Source organism: Cuculus canorus, chromosome 1 (assembly GCF_017976375.1).
Source record: "Cuculus canorus isolate bCucCan1 chromosome 1, bCucCan1.pri, whole genome shotgun sequence".
Taxonomy (NCBI): Eukaryota; Metazoa; Chordata; class Aves; order Cuculiformes; family Cuculidae; genus Cuculus; species Cuculus canorus.
In genome coordinates, this window is record NC_071401.1 from 164,163,937 (window position 1) to 164,181,093 (window position 17,157).

The window sequence follows — 17,157 nt, forward strand, 5'->3', positions numbered from 1 at the left end:
GAAAGCTGAGATAGAGACCAGTACCAAACACAGTCAGTAAACTGCTTAGCTACAATATAGATGGCTCAAAAGTGTAAACTAGATTCTTTCTATTTAATTATCATAACATGAGTTTTGAGCAATCAGATCTTTGTAGAGTTGGGTCCTTGTAGTCTGAGAGACTATACGATTGTCAACTGTCCTGGTCCTAAAGCGCATGTCGTTCAGACCCTTATTCTGGAACAAAAAAACCCCACCCAAAATCAACATACTTCATATCTACCCTGGCCCAGTTTTTATTTTATTTAGTGGGATTGCTTATATAAACCTAAACATTGGTATGGCTGTCTTATTTTTTTAAGAGCATAAAAATCTTAAAGATTTTGCTCGTGTTTTATTTCTGATTGCTTCATGCTGTGGGTATTGATGAGGTAATGGAAATCTGTATTTGGAACACTAGTGTGGGGGAAACAAATTGCATGTGATGTTTTTCATCAACCATAATTAAAGGAATGACTATTACAATCAAAATTAATTGCAGTTAATAAAGGATTGCTTTTTTTTTTTTTTTTGGTATGGTATCTGTATCACAGTCTGCTAATTTTCCCTTCATCTTTCAGAAAGCTGTTGGAAAACTGTATTTTGCCTCTTCAGTGTACCTATTTCTATGAGAAAAAGGGATTCAGTACTTTGTGACGGTAGTTATATTTCTTTAACCATTGCCTTTTTGTTCATTGATTTATGTTAATAAATATTTACTTTGTTTTGAAGCTTAGAATAATTAGTGCCACAAATGTGGATTTGCCTGAGGTGGTGTTGTGAGTCTTCAGAGTGATACATTTGAAGTTGTGCTTATCTGCTGATTTACTGAATAAAATCTACACCTTTAACAAAGACCTACCTTTAGCTTTAGCAAGGAAGAAAATTGTATGTATATTCTTGAACAGGTATTTTACAAAGTCTTTCCCCTTCTAATTGCTTTAACATTACTTTCTTCCTTGTGTTGCTTTTTTTCACTTTTTCTTTTCTTCTAGTCCTAATCATCTAGTGTTAGGAAAAATGTAGGTTTTAATATCAAACAAAACCTAAAACTTACTAGAAAAAAAAATATGTTGGGAACAAAAGCAGTTTTATATAGTCATAAACCATGAACTGTGAAGGCAATGCAGGCCTAAATAATCTTGCACGCTGGGGTTAAATTTGTTCTCTCCTATTGTTTTGTTGTTTGCTTTGACCGTATCTGTTTGTTCTTTATTACCTCACCCTTGGATCACACCTCCTGTGGGCTGAGGGCAAACCTGCTTGGAGCTCATACAGCGTCTTGCAGAAAGGTGTCTTCAGTGATGAATTGGATTCTTTAGATGTTGTTACTCCATCCTCTGAATCTGGTCTTTGTTTTGCTTCTTATAAATCATGTAATCTGCTGCCTCTTGGTTATACAAGTATTTGGTAAGGATAAGAGTCAGAATTTTACATTGTTGAATACCACTGATGATCTCGTCTGTATTACATGAAGTTCTTGAACACTAAGGGAGGATAAAATGGAAAAGTAGCAGGAAATAATGGTGCTAAGTGGTAAATGTGTAAAATACACACTACTAATACATTTTGCTCATGAGCTGTAGTACACCCTCCAGTGCACTTTTGCAAGAGGGGCAAATCTGTGATAATCTTCCTCTTGTTGGGGGTCAGGGCCACCTTTTAGATTTGGAGCATATTCATGGCAGTCCCAAGGATACACAGTTTTTTTTTAAGAACAGTTGCTGCAGGATGGACACAACAGCCTTGATGAAGGCCCGCCGGCTTTTTCTCCCCTGCCTGCTTTGCTCGATAATCCTGCAGCAGCTGTTAGAGTTTCCTTTTGATTCCTCTGGCTTCAGCAAAGCTGCAGGGGCACTAGAAACCTGGCCCTGACCCCTGCTGAGCTGATATGATAGAGATAAGAGCAACATCATCCCCAGTGAAACCTATGTGCAGTTGACCTATTTTAATTAAATGAATGCTAGGGATTTGTTTTGTGAGGATGAGCGATAGGCACTCCTCCTCCTTATCACTGGTCCCAGTGGTGCCAGCTGTGTGTATGCTGTCCCTGGTGCCCCCACGGGTGGGGTGTGGATTAGTGATGCACCGTCAACAGTTCCTTGTGATTGCATTCCTGCCTGGGAGAGCTGTAAGGAGAAAGTGGGTCTTTGTAGATCAGGTTATGCTCAGATTTGATTTGGACCTGCTGTCTGTGTTGTTGTAATCTACTGCAAAAAGTGTTGTCAGTTGATGTGTGTAGGGGAGGTGGGGGCTAGTCAGCAATGAGATCAAAAATACAGAGCTGCCAAGTTTGTCCTGTGTTATTTGGGGCAGTTTACGAGGCTCAGTGGAACAAACACTCCTTATTTTGGATGATGTCTCACAGTCCTTGAAGTAAACAAGTCTCTTTAAAGTTTTCCTCTTACTAGTTTTAGCTTCAGCATGGATTTTTGAACTATTTATGCTTAGGAAGGGAGTTCTGCGGTTAATTCAGTTCTTTTCCTACAAAGCACCCCAATGAACTGATTTGGAACTAGCTTAATTGTATAATCTGCAGTGTGAGGAGGCTGGCAGTGAGAAGGGTAAGGGTCGTTATCGGTGGTTAGATCTGTCCCTAAATACTGATAGACAGTTTAGACATACTCTTGGATTAACTGCCTCCACTATATAAACATACCTGGTTAACTGTTAAAATAATTTGCTTTCATACAGGTAAAAAAAATAATGTTCTAATTCTCAATTAACCTGGGTTAATTTCCATTTGCATGTTCTAATATCTCTTTCTGTTTCGACATCATGTTTGGTTCTGCTGGGTAGATTCAATAGATTCAGCATTTGAACCTGGCATGTGAGATCTTTTAAAGTGTTTTGGTGTTGCTGATTTGCCTTTTCTAAAGCTTCTGTGTCATTCTGTTTAATAGTGTTTTTAATGCCTAGATATGTAGATGCATGATAAAAAGGTTATCTCTTATTTCAACCTACGATCTCTCTTCTTTGAGGAGCTGAACTTTGCAATTACCCACCCACCCTGCAGCCCCCCTAACCTGCTAGCGTGCAGTATTAATCCCAGCATAATTCCTAAACGGTGCATGTAAAAGACTTACAAATGTATTTCCACGTGGGCTTATGGTATCATGAGGTTAAAAATGTATATTCCTCCCTTGATTTTTGCTGTGACCTCAATGTCAAGATTGTGGCTTTGGTACTAGGCGAGCAGTGTAAGTTTGGCTTCAGCCTTTCTGCAAGGTGTCAGAAGTTCCTTTCTGAAAACATTTCAAGCTCTGAAGTCGCTTAGTCTTAAGCGTTTCTCTTTGTCCTGATGTTGGTGACACTGATCTGACAGGCTGCAGGTGAAAGCAGCAGCCGGAGGGTCTCTGTTGGCAGCGTGACTGGTGACCTTGGCCAGCCATACTGTCTTCTGGCTGCCTGAGAATTTATCCAAAACCTAGGCGTGGGAACCCACTTAGAGGTGCCTGAGCAGATGATGCATTCTGTAAGAGTTACTGTGTAAGTATTATTTGCCTGAAGTGTTAAAATAGCATCATATCAGTGCTTAAAAAGCCGAGTGAAACAGAGCCCTTTGTGATTATTTGCTCCTTTGTGTGTCTCATGGCTTCCTAATAAACAAAAATCAACCTTAATTAGTCTGTTCCTTTTTCTTCTTCTAAAGCAATAAGAAATGTGGATTTATGTATTGGACGGGCAAGTTCGTGTTTCATCTCTTTCCCTTTTCATCTCTGAAAAGTGGAGGAAAGAAGAAAGTTCAAATGTGGTGTTTGAATTCACGTTCCCTGGTTTTTGAAAAGGGCTTTTCTCATATACTGACTCCAGTTTGGGCTTTGAAAAAGTGCGTGGTTAACTTCCAGTGTGCCTTACAGTGACTGTGAGTGCTGGATGGGGGGCTAAAATCAAATCCTCCTTTGACCACTCAGCCCGATCAAGCTTCACTTTGCTGTGCTAATGGGTCTCTGCAAGTCTTCCAGATTTACAGCCCCTTATCCAGGGCAGTTTTGAGGAGTTTCAGTTTGTGGTATTCCATTAAAAAAAAAAAAAAAAAAATTTTTTTTGTCCAAACATTAAACTTTTCTATTCCTATATATTCTTCCTGTTTGAGGTGATAGCAGGGAAGAAGGTACTTCCAGCCTCATTAAAAAAACAGTTTCTCAAAAACTTTACTTTCTGGTTCCAGTTTGATATTTCATAGTTTTTGGTGGTTTGTTATTTTCTCTTTTAGTTTTAATTTCCTAATGTGGGTGTTGAGTTTATCCAGATTTTTCACTTGTGCTGCGTTATGTTCAGGTGGCTTTGCCCAAGTCTTTGTGATGTCTGGACACTGTTGGGTGCAATGGAGGTGAATCTACTGGCAAATGCTTGAAGGGCAGTATATTTTTTTTGTGTGTGTGTGTTCTCCAGGTATTTTCTGCTTTTCATATTTACTCAGATTTTATTCAGATACTTACTCTTTGTAGTGGTTTTAATTTTGGATTGCTGAGCAATATTACTGACAATGAAATGCCTGAAGAGATGTGCTGATTTTTTGAGATATTGTTGATAAAAGTTGACTGAATACTTGCAACATTAGCCTTTTGCAGAGCATTCGTATTTACATATTTATTTGCTTTACCTACCAAGACAATAGGCTAAGCACAATGTCAGTCTTAGACCAGTGCCAGTTGAATGCACAGATGGAGAAGACTTATTGTGTGCTTGTGCTTCAGGGTGAGTGTTCCCCCAGTACAGATGTGTGTAAGCCTAAGTCACATTTGCATTTGTTTACTTTGAGCTTTGTCACTATTCTGCTTCTGTTTAAGGACCGTCTCTCTAACTCTGCCATGTTTATTTCCTGAATAGATATGTAGAAGAACCAGGAGATGAACTGACTTCAAAGTAATGTACTTTTAACTGAGTAGTTTTGTAAGCTCTTAAATTGTGTATGATCTGTTTGGTCTTTCAGATCCCTCCTAGAAGAGATATTCAGCCAATGTAGTGTAACTAAGGTGTTATTGGAAAAGGTTACAGCCTGGAGAGGGTTGTCCACTCTGTAAAGTTTCTGTTGTTAAGAGTGATGCCAAGCTGCGCCACAACGCTGCTTTCGAAACTATTGGCAACTGTACTGTCTTGCGATGTAGCCCATTTTGTATTGAAAAACTTGAGCCTGAATGACTTACTAGCAATAGAAGCAAGATTTATTTTGCCTAACATTGTCTTCATAAATATTTAGGTCCAGTTGAAGATAGTTATGGGGGCAAGAATGTTGCTGCGGGGGAACAAAGATGGTTAGCTTCTGTGGGCTGAGTGGATTCCCTTACAAGAGAGACATCTCCCATCCTCTATTCTTTATGGTTGTTTTAAATCAAATGTCTAAAACATTTCCATCTTCTACATGTATGATAGGACTCTCCTTTAACTTGAATGTAGTTGTTGTTATAATAACCTTTGGAAACAATCTTGTGGTAAGGTGTAAATACTGACTTCTTAGTTTAGATGACCAAGATATCGAAGATGACTAAATGGTGTGGCTAAAACATGCAGAATGTATCAAGTTAAACTTTTGTTTTTAAAAATTCTTCCTTTGCCTGTAGTACTTGATTGGAAGACTGTCATGTAGAATGCTAAGGTAGAGAGTAGCATTATTGCTGATCTGTTGTATATACAAATACCAGTCTTTTTTAAGCAAGATTACTAGAAAAAATATCATTACAAAATCAGTGGCACATATTTTATCCACCTTCCATTCCCTTGTTTTTTATATTAAAAAAGAAAACCAAACCAACATCTTCCCAGTGCTATTAGCTCTGAGCTACAGTTTCAGCTGATGTAAGTTAATTTATAGCTAGTAAACAGAATTAGGCTGACTCAAGGCAAAGAAAATTCCTTATTTCAGCTTTCAGATGCAGGATGAAGGCAGACTGATTTTTAAAAATAGCTACAATAATGAGAAATTAGAGAAATCAAAATATTCTGTAGAAACATGGAGAAGTCACAGGGTTGTTTTGTCATAAGCATGCAGGAAGAGAGCAACATGATGCAAGTGATGTGGTTAAATTAGGTCATGGCATGATCTTTGGTGGGGATTGCTAGTAAATAATTCGCACAGTGGAGGAGAGCTTCCTTCCTTAATTGTTTCCACCTGGTAGCAGGCTATTGTCAAACCGGGGACCTCTTTGCCCCTTAGAGCAGCGCTTTGAATGAGAAATATACCGCACGTTGCAAGTAAGTAGTGTTTGGATAATAGCTAATTGTGTCTGGCTTCGTTTTACAAAGCTGTTTGGAAATGTGATAGAGCAGCATTCTCCATTAGGAATACAGGCTTTCCCACTGTGGTCTCACTTGGGAGACTTTTCCTGGGTTTCTGTTTTTGTGTTGCTACTTCTGCTACTGCAAGAACTATGTTGTATTTTAAAAGATCAGTATACAGATGTTAAGCGCTGCATCAACCTTTTCAAGCACTGTGACTTTGTTTTAGAAAAAATGCACCTAAGAGTTACTGTTTAGGGGTGTTCTGCCTTAATAGAAGACAAAGAAAGTAAAAAATGCTTTCTTACACTCTTAATTGAGCTATGAGGAAGGAAATGAATATGAGAATTTTGTGTATTTGCCTTGCCTAATACAAAAAAAAGAGTGAAGACAGTGCATGAATTTGAAGCGATATCACTACCCTATCTTGAAAACAATCATAATGAATTCTAATGCTAGCATTCACTCTTTGGAAATTGGCTCTTCTCATCTAATGCAGCTGTGGAATTGCTCAGAAATTCAGTCCAGTTTTAGTAGCTGAAGGCTAGAATATGAAAGTCCCTCCTCTTTAATCTATGCCTTTTTAAAAGTGTACTTGATTTCTGCCTTCAAAGTCTGGAGGACTTGGAAGAAGTGAAATGGGGATAAGCTTTCATCAGTAATCAGTTGAAATATGGTGTTTTGAGGCGAGTATATGTTGCATAGAATTACTGCAGACTGATGTTTCACACCTATTGTAGTTTCACAGTCTCATTTAATTTCTCTGAAATGACAGAACTGTAGCCCAACTAATAGTTTGTTGTATTTATTGATGGGTTTGGGAATCAAAAATTCAAAACTAAATTACAGCGATTAAAAATGTACCAGCAACAAGATTTTCAGCTATCTAGATATATTAATAAATGCAATCACATCAGTTACTGACAGCCCCTTGCTTGTGTTGGACAGATAGCTTTGTCACAACTGAACAGGCACTTTTGCTTGTATGTCTACCATCCCTGGCATGAAGCAGGAGGCAGACAAATGCGTGCTGCTGGAGAAGCATCATCTGCCTTGGGCTTCCGGGAGCTGCTTGGTATTAGTTCTTGATTAGTTGTTGGGGGGCGAATCTTCTCAGCATGTCGGAATGAGATTGCCTATTTTATTAAAGCCTAATTGGGAAAATACCAGAGGCTTCCGCAGTTATCATACTTGTAAGATTGGGAGGAAGATGCCTGGATGAAATTTACCAGACAAGACTGTCAGTGCTCACTTGGTTAACTCCTTTGTCCATAATTTTGGACTGAATTACATGATTGCGCTGGACTTAGAAAACCTTTTCCAGCAATCATCCAGTGATACCACTGTATAATCAGCTGTATAATCACTATATAATCATAATGGATATGGTTCCTGCAAACCTTTATTTTACAGCTATTTCTGGCCTATTTAGGGCCTCCCTCTGCCTCCTTGGGGGCATTCTGAAACAACTAGAGGTGCCCCAGAGAAGGATATTTTAAGGATCAGTGGGTAGGGAGAAGGAGGGATGCCAGGCTTTTTACAGAAGGATAAGGTTCTAGTTTTTCAGATTTGACTCTGCATTTCTTGAAATCAACAAGCTTTGAGGACCAAAGTCTTGCAAAGTACATAAATTCCTCATTGATGCCTGAATTGAAAGTGCTCCATAGATCTCAGGTTTGTGATCTAATCTAGGAATTGAATTGAGCCCGTGTAACTTGCATGCTAAATTTTGAAATGCTTGCAAGATGAAAAAAAAAGAACATTGGAGAGTAAGCAGTGCCAACTGAGCTCTAAAGTTGCAGAGCTTTTCTCCATTTTTTCATGTAGTGGAGTAGGAAGCTGAGTCTTGAGCTGTAATAAAAAAGGATTCTGTGCCATACAGTTAATGTTGTTGGGGAAGTTATGGATTTGTAAATGACAGAGTTCAAGATTGACATAAAAAAATACCTTAAATCTGAAATAGCAATCCGGGCATTTTCAGTTGGAGGGAGGAAAGGAAAAAAGTGTGTGGAGAGCTCTGTGGGACAATGTAATTTCTGTTTGCAGCTTATGGAAGTGGTTAACAGCTGCTTATTGCCCTTAACAGTTTGCTTTTAATTAACAAGGTTCCCATCTTGAGAGCTTTCAATCATATGCTTGTATCTCGTTTGGCTTGGCTTTTTCTCTTCCATGCAAGAAGCCTGGCGTATCTCTTCCTCCACAGCAGCAAAAAATCATATTGCAACAGAACAATTGGACATTTGTGAAGTGAGTTGTTACTGAAGTCTCTTTGCCTAAGACACAGCTGTTTCTCAAGCATATGTTATCACAACAGTTACAAGCCTCAGTAATGCTGCATGGGAAAGGAAAAATTACCACTGAATTACTATTCAAGAGGAATAAAATCTAAGTGAACACCCATCTTCAAAGAAGCTGAAGTACAGCTCGCCTTGTGCTTACTGCCTTTTGGGTGTGTTCTTTTTTTCTCATTCTGCAACATAGGTGGCTTGATGAAAAAAAAACCTATTAAATACAAAAAGATCACTTTCAAAGATGATGTTACCAGACTAGACAGACTTCTATGCAGGTGCAGTTCCAGTACGCCTTTGCATGTGTTTGTGCTCTTGCATTTATAAAACTAATGTCAGAAGTTTAATCTAGTTCTTAGTCCATAGTTGCTATTGTAATCGCTTGATTTGATATTTGGTATCAAAGCTGAAATTAGTTTTGTGTGATGAGGGCTTGTAACTAAAGCACCCCTAGTGACAGGGTTTTTTTAACAGTTCAGAGGTAATTTAATAATTTTTAAAGATATCATCATTGCTATTTGAAAGATCTGTTGGCTAAGCTCAAAGATAAGGAAAACGTTAAGAATGCTTTAGAAAAATATATTTGAGCACTATCTAAAATGTTTAATTTTAAATGATGATAACACTTCAGCTGCAGTACATCAGTTTCCTGAATTATAATAACATTTGATTTGTTCCCTCCATGAACAACTGAGCCCTGCCAGCAGCAGCGAAGTGTTTTCAAATGCATTGCCATGCTGTGTATGCATTTCTATATTGTGATATTATTGCCTCCGGGAAATTTTTTAAAACCATACTTCAATATCTAAAATTCTTGGTTAGTAATTTAACCAATCCTCTATAAATGTGATATTTTTGTTTCATTTTCATAATTGTTGTATGTAGCTGTGCAGTTGTATGGCCTGCTTAGTTTTATGGTTTATGGACAATCTTTCCAAAAGGTTTGGGAATCCCTCTACCAATTAGATAACATCTATTTTGTCATTACTTTCATATAATTGTGTGTGATAACATAAAACTGAGACTCCTGAAGCAATTTGATTATTCATTCATATAAGAAGTCTCACCATAAATCCTTGTTGACAGTGGAACATAAACAGAGTTGTTTTAGCAGCTGAGATGGATGTACCAGTGCTCCAGCATTCTCAGAGTGCTACAAAGTGGTTTCCTAGAAGGGAATTCCTGTAGGTATTGCCACATAGTCTTTGACCTCCTTTTCCGGAAACGATTTCTCGTAAAAATGGTGGCCTTGTATCTCTTCAGTAAAAGCATGGTTATCCTCTCCTGGAAAGCAGAGATATAATGAGAGAATGGGTTTTATAGTGAGGCTTCTGCCTTTATGCTGTGGGAAGGTGGGGTGAGGATATATGCTGCAGAGGAGATAGAGATAAGCAAGGTTCTTTAAGTGTTTTGTGTTCTGTAGTGAAGGAAAAGAAAGATTGCAGTGTACAGCATGAGGAATGCACTTGACCTTAATGATGCTCACACTGTTACCGAGTAAGACAAAGATGCCCTTTTTGATGTAAGCATCTTTACCTTGAACCTTTAAGTTTCACAGTTGGTGGGAAGCAGAGGAAGCTGCATGTGGCTGCTTAATTAATTAGCAGAGAATGTAATTGTGGCTTGTATATTTGATTTATCATTGAGTGCTAATAGTGAGTGACAGCCTGAAGGATGCTCTTAGAAACATAGCCTGTCTGAAACTTCTTGGCTGCGCTTCAGCTTATCTTTAGGATTTGCGTAACGTGCATTGGGTAGATGCCCAGGTTGTCAGAGATGCTGGTGATTCTGCTCTCTGCATCTTCATCGCAACGTCAGGAAGCCAGACTGGAGATCAGGAGGTCAGCCTGACCTTCTGGCTTCTCTTCATTGTCTCTGCTTTTGGTGACTGAAGGCATTCTGATTACAGCTGCAATCTGTGCTCTCTGCTGTCAGAAGGGGTGTGTGCTTGGGTGGCTGGAGAGGTACTGATCTGATTCCTACTTGCTGCCTCCTAGAGGTAAGGTGGGACAGAAGAGAATCAATTCAGAGATGAAAAGTGCTTTTTAAAATAAACTGAGTAGCTAAAACTCCCCAAAGAATGAAACTATTTGCAGGACATGATGAAAGTTTCAACATTTGCATAATTACATTAACATGTGTAAATCAAATGCATTTCTTGCCTCACAGTGGGAGAGGCTGGTTTTAATATTCTATGAAATTTTTGTTTAATATTTGATAGTGGAACAATTTTTTTTAGAGCATGTAATTGGGTTGGATTTGTGGATAAACAGGTTAAAAGTGATTTCCATCTGTGTTCCTTGTTCCACATAAATCCCCAATTTTCTATGCTCTCTTGATTACTCTTAGCACTTCAGAGGTAAAAACCTTTATTTTACCTGACATCAGAACTGCTTTCTTAGTGAAAGCAGTTTCTAGTAGTAAAAAATCATTCCTCCAGTAAAAATATTGTTTAATTGAAAATCCTGTTTGTAACTTCTACTTTAAATTTCCATATGACATCCAGGTGTGCTTCTAATCTTCTTTTCAGTATAGAAAAACCAAAGACAAAGGGAACATTTCTAGAAGGACCGTCTTCCCAGCTTAGTTAGCTGGAGATGATGTCTTCTGTACCAGTTAAGACTTGGTGTCCTTGATACGCAATAGTAGCATTTTCGTCCAATGTTGTTTTGTTTTGCAAGATTGTTAATTGAAATACTCATGCTTTGCGAGATGCTAGGCATAGGTCTGTTGCATATTATGTTTTTATAGGCTTTTGCTATTTTGACAGTGTTGTTGCCACCAGTAACATAAGATTGATTTGAAATTGCATCTGTACTATGCCAGTGGGCAGTACATCCAATTTGAACATGAGGAGCTAATCCATATTTGTCTGAACTCAGGGAAAATAAAGCCTTTTCTGAAAGAAGACCTGATCTCCTAGAGTGTAATTACTATTAAAATATCTTGCAGAGCTGCATGAACACAGCTTAATGATTATGCAGATTTAATCAGGAAAAAATGTGTTAACCTCCTTTATACAGGAAGCCTTGCATAGTTCTTAAGGAAAGAGATTTATATCACAATGTCCATCAATTTAGGCTTCCGTGGATTGTTCTGAGCTGGCAAGCACAGGGATCAGCTTTGGAAATGGATAGTTTCCTTATTGCTTCAAGGGTTGCTTGCAAATGAAGTGGTAAGTTTTGGTTAAGGAAGGTACATGAAAGGTTTATGTGCTTGAAGGAATCTTGGAATTGTGAAAATCTGATGTTTGGACATAGTCTTTGGAAGTGATTAAAAAGTTAACCTGTATCTCAGCATTTTGCATTGTAGGCAAGTCAAATCCTTGCTGATGTATCAATGTGGATGTATTGAAAAAGTCCCTACTGGGAATTACTTGGTATGGTGTAGTGTCTCAGTCGTCCTTTGGAAATTGTGCTTACTAAGTACAATAATGTTCTTGATGAGGAGAAATAACATGCTATCAGGAAATAACTGAAGAAAAGTATATAGTATGCCATAGACAAATTGTAGCGGGAGGCAAATTCTTGGCAAGAAATTTAGGAATGTTTCAGTTTAAGACTGTAAAGGTTCAAACAACTTCTCTCTCTTTTTTTTTTTTTTTTCCCCTCCAGGACAGAAAACCTCTTGCTTCTCAAATTTTTAAGTGTTTTGTCTCATTTTGTAAACTAAAGACTATTGCTGTTGACTGTCGACTGGTTAATGTAAGATATCACCTCTTGTGGGTATGGTACTTAAAATACTATGTACTCTACATGTTAGTCACAGAAGTTCCTATCAAGGAAGCCAGCAAATGAGGAGATAACACTCTGCTTAAAAATGTACAAAAATGATTGTAGACTCATTTATCTGACTGCTCTGATACATACTGCATTAAAGTACATAATGAATAACTGCATCATGGTTCATGTAGGGTTTAACATTCTTAGGTTAGGCTTTTATCAAAGGCATTAAAAGAATGAATAGCTATCGTATGTATAAATCATATGGATAAGCAGAATGTAAAGCAGAAGAGAAGTATGCTGCACTCCTGAGTGGCTAGGATAACTGCAAAGGATAACAGCATACTTCCCCTGGAGGATTATCTAGCTGCCCTTAGAGTTTGCCTGTGTGCTGTGCTGAATCTTAATGCTTCAATTCCTGTGTGTTTATTTATATTATCTTACTTGTTGTCCAAATTTGGAATTATTACACAAGAATAATGTGGAATTCTCTGTTAACGACCAGTACATAAAATTAGTTAGAAAGAGTAGAGTACGGTGCTGTTTCTATATTGATTTTTTTTTTCCTCATCTCTTTTTTATTTTTTTTTTCCTTCTAATTTTGTACTGAGTAAAAAATATCTGATTAACTTGTCTGGTATATACTTGGAACATAACCCTTTAAGACACTTCGTTGGTAGAGTTTGGAAATTAGAGAAAGCACATGAAAGATGAGGATGGATGGTTAACTGGTTTCCAAGACATGCTGAGAATAATGAAGAGAAGCAGCTATAGTAATGAATTTTTATCTCCTTCACTTTCGATTAGGGACCTATGACCTTTATTTTTTTTCGCTGGTGACCTTTCAGCTGTGTTCCATCCTTTGGTCATCGAGTTTAATCAAGATCTAGATTTTGGTTTTCATTTCTGTGTTACTGTACTGCCATACTGAGACACTTATTAAATCTTTTGAAAGAATAAAGTTAACTACAAGGATATAGTGATTTATTTGTTAATGGTATTCCTTACCATTGTTAGGTGGTCCCTACCACTATGTATGAGTGCAAAAATAGTTTGCATTTTTCTGCGAGGTCTTCAAGAGAATCTACAAATCAGTTCTCAAGAAGCAAGTGTCTTCTCTAGCTGTTACGTTAAACATCTTCAGGAGAAGCACTCGAACAGTCTGCTTGGAAGGAGACCGAGATGTTTGATTCTGAGTTTTTTTTTCACTTTGGACTTTACTTAGATTCTTTTTCCGTTTTTCTGCTGTGAAATAGTCCAAAGAAGGATTAGCTCTGAAGCAGGCTATGAAGTCCTGTTTTCCCAGGGTTTAGGAAGAGACGGTTATGTTGACTTTACTCTCCTTCTCATCCATGGTCAGTGTATTCTGTGGGTTGCTGGCAAGCAGCACACCTTATGGAAGAGAATATATTTAGCCAGTAACCTTTTCCATGAAACACTGAGCCTCTGGCTGTGTATAAATATATATCCCCATATTTCATCCTACCTGGGACAATGTCTATCTGAAAATTACTGGGGGGGGATTGAATCTTACTACTCACTGAATCTAATTTTGGTGATAATAGAATGTGAATTATATTAAAGCTAAAAGAATGTAGAACTTCAAACTGTCAAATGAAATTAAAAATTAATCAAGAGGAGTGGTATTCTTCCAACATTATTCTTCTTCCTCTGATTTTAAGATCTAAGAATTAGCATGATACGGTGCTGTGGGTTGTGTAAAGGCTTGAACCATTTCCTCTTGTACCATCATTTTCTCCTATTTCAGTTAAATAAGTGAAATGTGGACTGATCAAGTCTTTAATACTCCCTTTGTAATCAGGTTTTATATTTGAATTATTGCAGACTTGTTTAAGAGGTGTCTGTGACTGCACTTATGTTTTGATAATATGGAGGTGCTTACAATCTGATTAATGCTGCTGCATTTTTCTTCTCTCCTGCTGGGAGTAAAAGTCTGGGGCTAATAAAATGTTTCCTGACCTTAAATAGCAGGGTATATGTTTTCTTGCTTGATAAAGACACAAGTATGAGTGCTGATTTTATTTTGCAATAAAATTTGAGAGGCATAGTAAACAATATAATTTGTGAGAAAATAAGCATAATAAATTTGAGCTGATCTACCCTTTTTTGCTTTACAATTGGCCATGAAAGAAAAAAAATGTTTTCCTTTTCTACAGTATATAGCTAAGAAAATAAAAAGCTTATTTTGGTTTAAAGGAGTCTTCTATTCAAAACTTGTACTTTAAATAGTGAATTTAAAAAAAAACCTTGGGATAATTGTAGGGTTTTTTTATGTATGCAACATCTGGGAATTCTACTTTGCAGTGTCTTAGCACAGGTAGTAAATAAAAAACAGAAGGAAATTGAACATGTCTGATGTTAAAAGTTCGCTAAAAATTTATCTGAAAAAAATGTACGGAAATTGCTTTTTATTATTTTTCATTATGATTTCCCCAATACCCTTTAATTTAGTGGCACATTTAGCTCTTTTGGGGTGTTTTGAGTTAAAGTGCTTTCTGTTGGATCTTGCATAATGAGGGTCTGCCTGCGACTGAGTTTGAATTAGGAAGTGTTGATTCACTTACAGAGTCGGTAGAAATGCCCAGCTGAAAGCCTTTGAACTAGGAGGTGTTTGTTTTTTTTAGTCTCTCGAGCTGTTATGAAAAGCTAAATGTCATGGCATGTTCTTCCCTCCTGGTTATGCAGCTCAGATTCCTTAATAACAAAAGTTTTCCTGGTGTAGCTAAGGTCCCCTCCTAAAGCGGCAGTCTCTTCTCAGCTGCGGGTATTAATGGATAGGGATGGATGGAGATGAAGATGCAACTTGAGCTGGGAAGCTGTTTGCCAGTCGCTCTAGTTTTTTTCCCCTCCTCGCTGGCATCTACTTCTTAGAAGAGCTGGCTCCAGATTTTGTCAGGAGTACCATCTGGCATCTGTTGAAATATGAGCAAATGAAGATGAGAGAGAAATTTATGTCTTTGCTGTATCAGACTTCCTCTTGCATGTATTTGTTTTTAGTGCTCAGTACACCATATTTGTCAGGAAGCTGTCTTTAAAATGGTTTTTGTGCCGAGTGCTTGACATCTAGCACAACATAACCCGAGTCTTCTCCAGTGTTCCTGGAATTCCAGCGTGGGGGTTGAGGGCATATTCCATGACTTTTGAGTCCTCCCTGGCCCTAAAAAAGGGGATTAGTGCCACAGTCACTGTTTAAAAACGTAAGAAATATTAACTAGCACTACTAGCTAGTTAATTATGGCAATCCTAGAAGTGAGAAGGTGGTGATCAGTGAAGAGTGAGACTTGAAGGATATCTGGTTTTGTTCTGATGTCTAGGAAGTGATGACTTGTGGCTACCTCAACGATGTTTACTGTGTGTGGGTTAAGGAGGGCAGGATGAGAAGAGTAGCTCCGGAAGGAGCCCTTTGTTCTTGAAGTCCTCTGGCATTTAAGGTTATGGAGAGCACATCTACACCGGAGATGATACTGAGCAGGAACTATGACTGCTTTGTTGCTATATTGTTTTTAGAGCTGGTGGAGGAAGAGAGGAGGAACACTAGTAAAAGGTGCTTTCCTCCTGGGGAGGATGTTTTTCCTGTCTAAACTTGTGACGACAGCAGGAGGCTGTAAAGCGTGCATGAGCTGTGTTTCTCCAGTAGAAGGAACAGATTTGTAGGTTCCGATAGTAACACTAAAATGCAGGTATGGACTGTGACTGATATCTCCTAAAATGCTGTGATTCTACCTTGATCACTCCTTTTTCGCAGCTATCAGCAGTTTGGCTGTCACCTTCTCTCTATAGGTAATTGTAACTACCTTGGTTCCACTTTCCTGGGATGAGCGGGAGACGCAGACGTGGCCACAGCAATATCTTGCTCATGTTTAAATTAACAGCTGAGTTTCTGATAAGAATTGATAAGGGCAACATTTACCAAGAAGTTCAGAAAGATGTTGCTAAATGTTATTAGCTGCCTGTGCTCAGAAAGCGGAGTGAGGGATTATAGAATTTGCTATGCGTGATGCAAGTCTTAGCTCCTGGCTGGTTTTGCTAGGGTGAGGGTCAAAGGCTATTTCTGGATGCATTTTGGGGGCTTTGAAGTGGTGACATGACTTGAGTTAGTGAGTATTGCTTATGTAAAGGTTATGAGGGTCAATCACGTCATGCAAAACTGTGAGTCTTACGTGAGACTGGAGTAGGCATTATTTTATATAATGATGTTATGCCTGGCCCACTCCTGCTCTACTCATTGTGAAACCTTTGGTGGAGGTGTCGCAGCCTGGGTTGCTGTCAAAACCAAACCTGCTTTTTAACGGCCCGACACAGTTGATCTGCTTTTTAGCTTGCTATTATCATACAAAAACCCCCAAGTTAATCCTTGTACGTAATAATACGTCTTTGAAAACAAATTTATAATCGTTATACAGGTAATAATTTATGGCTCTAAGTTCTAATGCGTTGTGTATTAGAAAAAAATGTAATAGGCACTTTTTCAAGATAGACACACTTATTTTTGTTTTCTGCTTTTCAAAGGCAGTTTTTAGCAGATTGGTATTCTTTAAAACAGTTCCCCTGATCTCTTGAATGAGATTAGTCCATGCTAACCTACCACCTGACTTGCTACCAAAATAAATGGTGTTGGGATGGAAGTCACACTCTGCAAATGTAGTATTTCTTGTAAAGATCTCTGAAGTGGTTAAGTGGTTTAGAATGTTGTGTTAAAAAGGGGATTGTTTTTCTCGTAAATACAAAAATGAGAGGTAGCAGTTTTTTTCTTTGTAATGTTCACAGAACAGTATCAAAGAATTTGATATGTATTTAAACAAACACATATCAAAGAATTTGATATGTGTTTAAACAAACATGCAGAAAAACAAAAATATGAAAGAAGGCTTTGATGGACCTTTTTTTCC

The 17,157-nt window shown here is 38.0% G+C and overlaps 1 protein-coding gene across 1 annotated transcript in view; it reads left to right on the top strand.

Annotated features, from left to right (window-relative positions):
• Nucleotides 1–17,157, top strand: part of TMTC2 (transmembrane O-mannosyltransferase targeting cadherins 2) — a 251,537-nt gene that overhangs the window by 18,617 nt on the left and 215,763 nt on the right. The gene's annotated exons all lie outside the window — the stretch shown is intronic.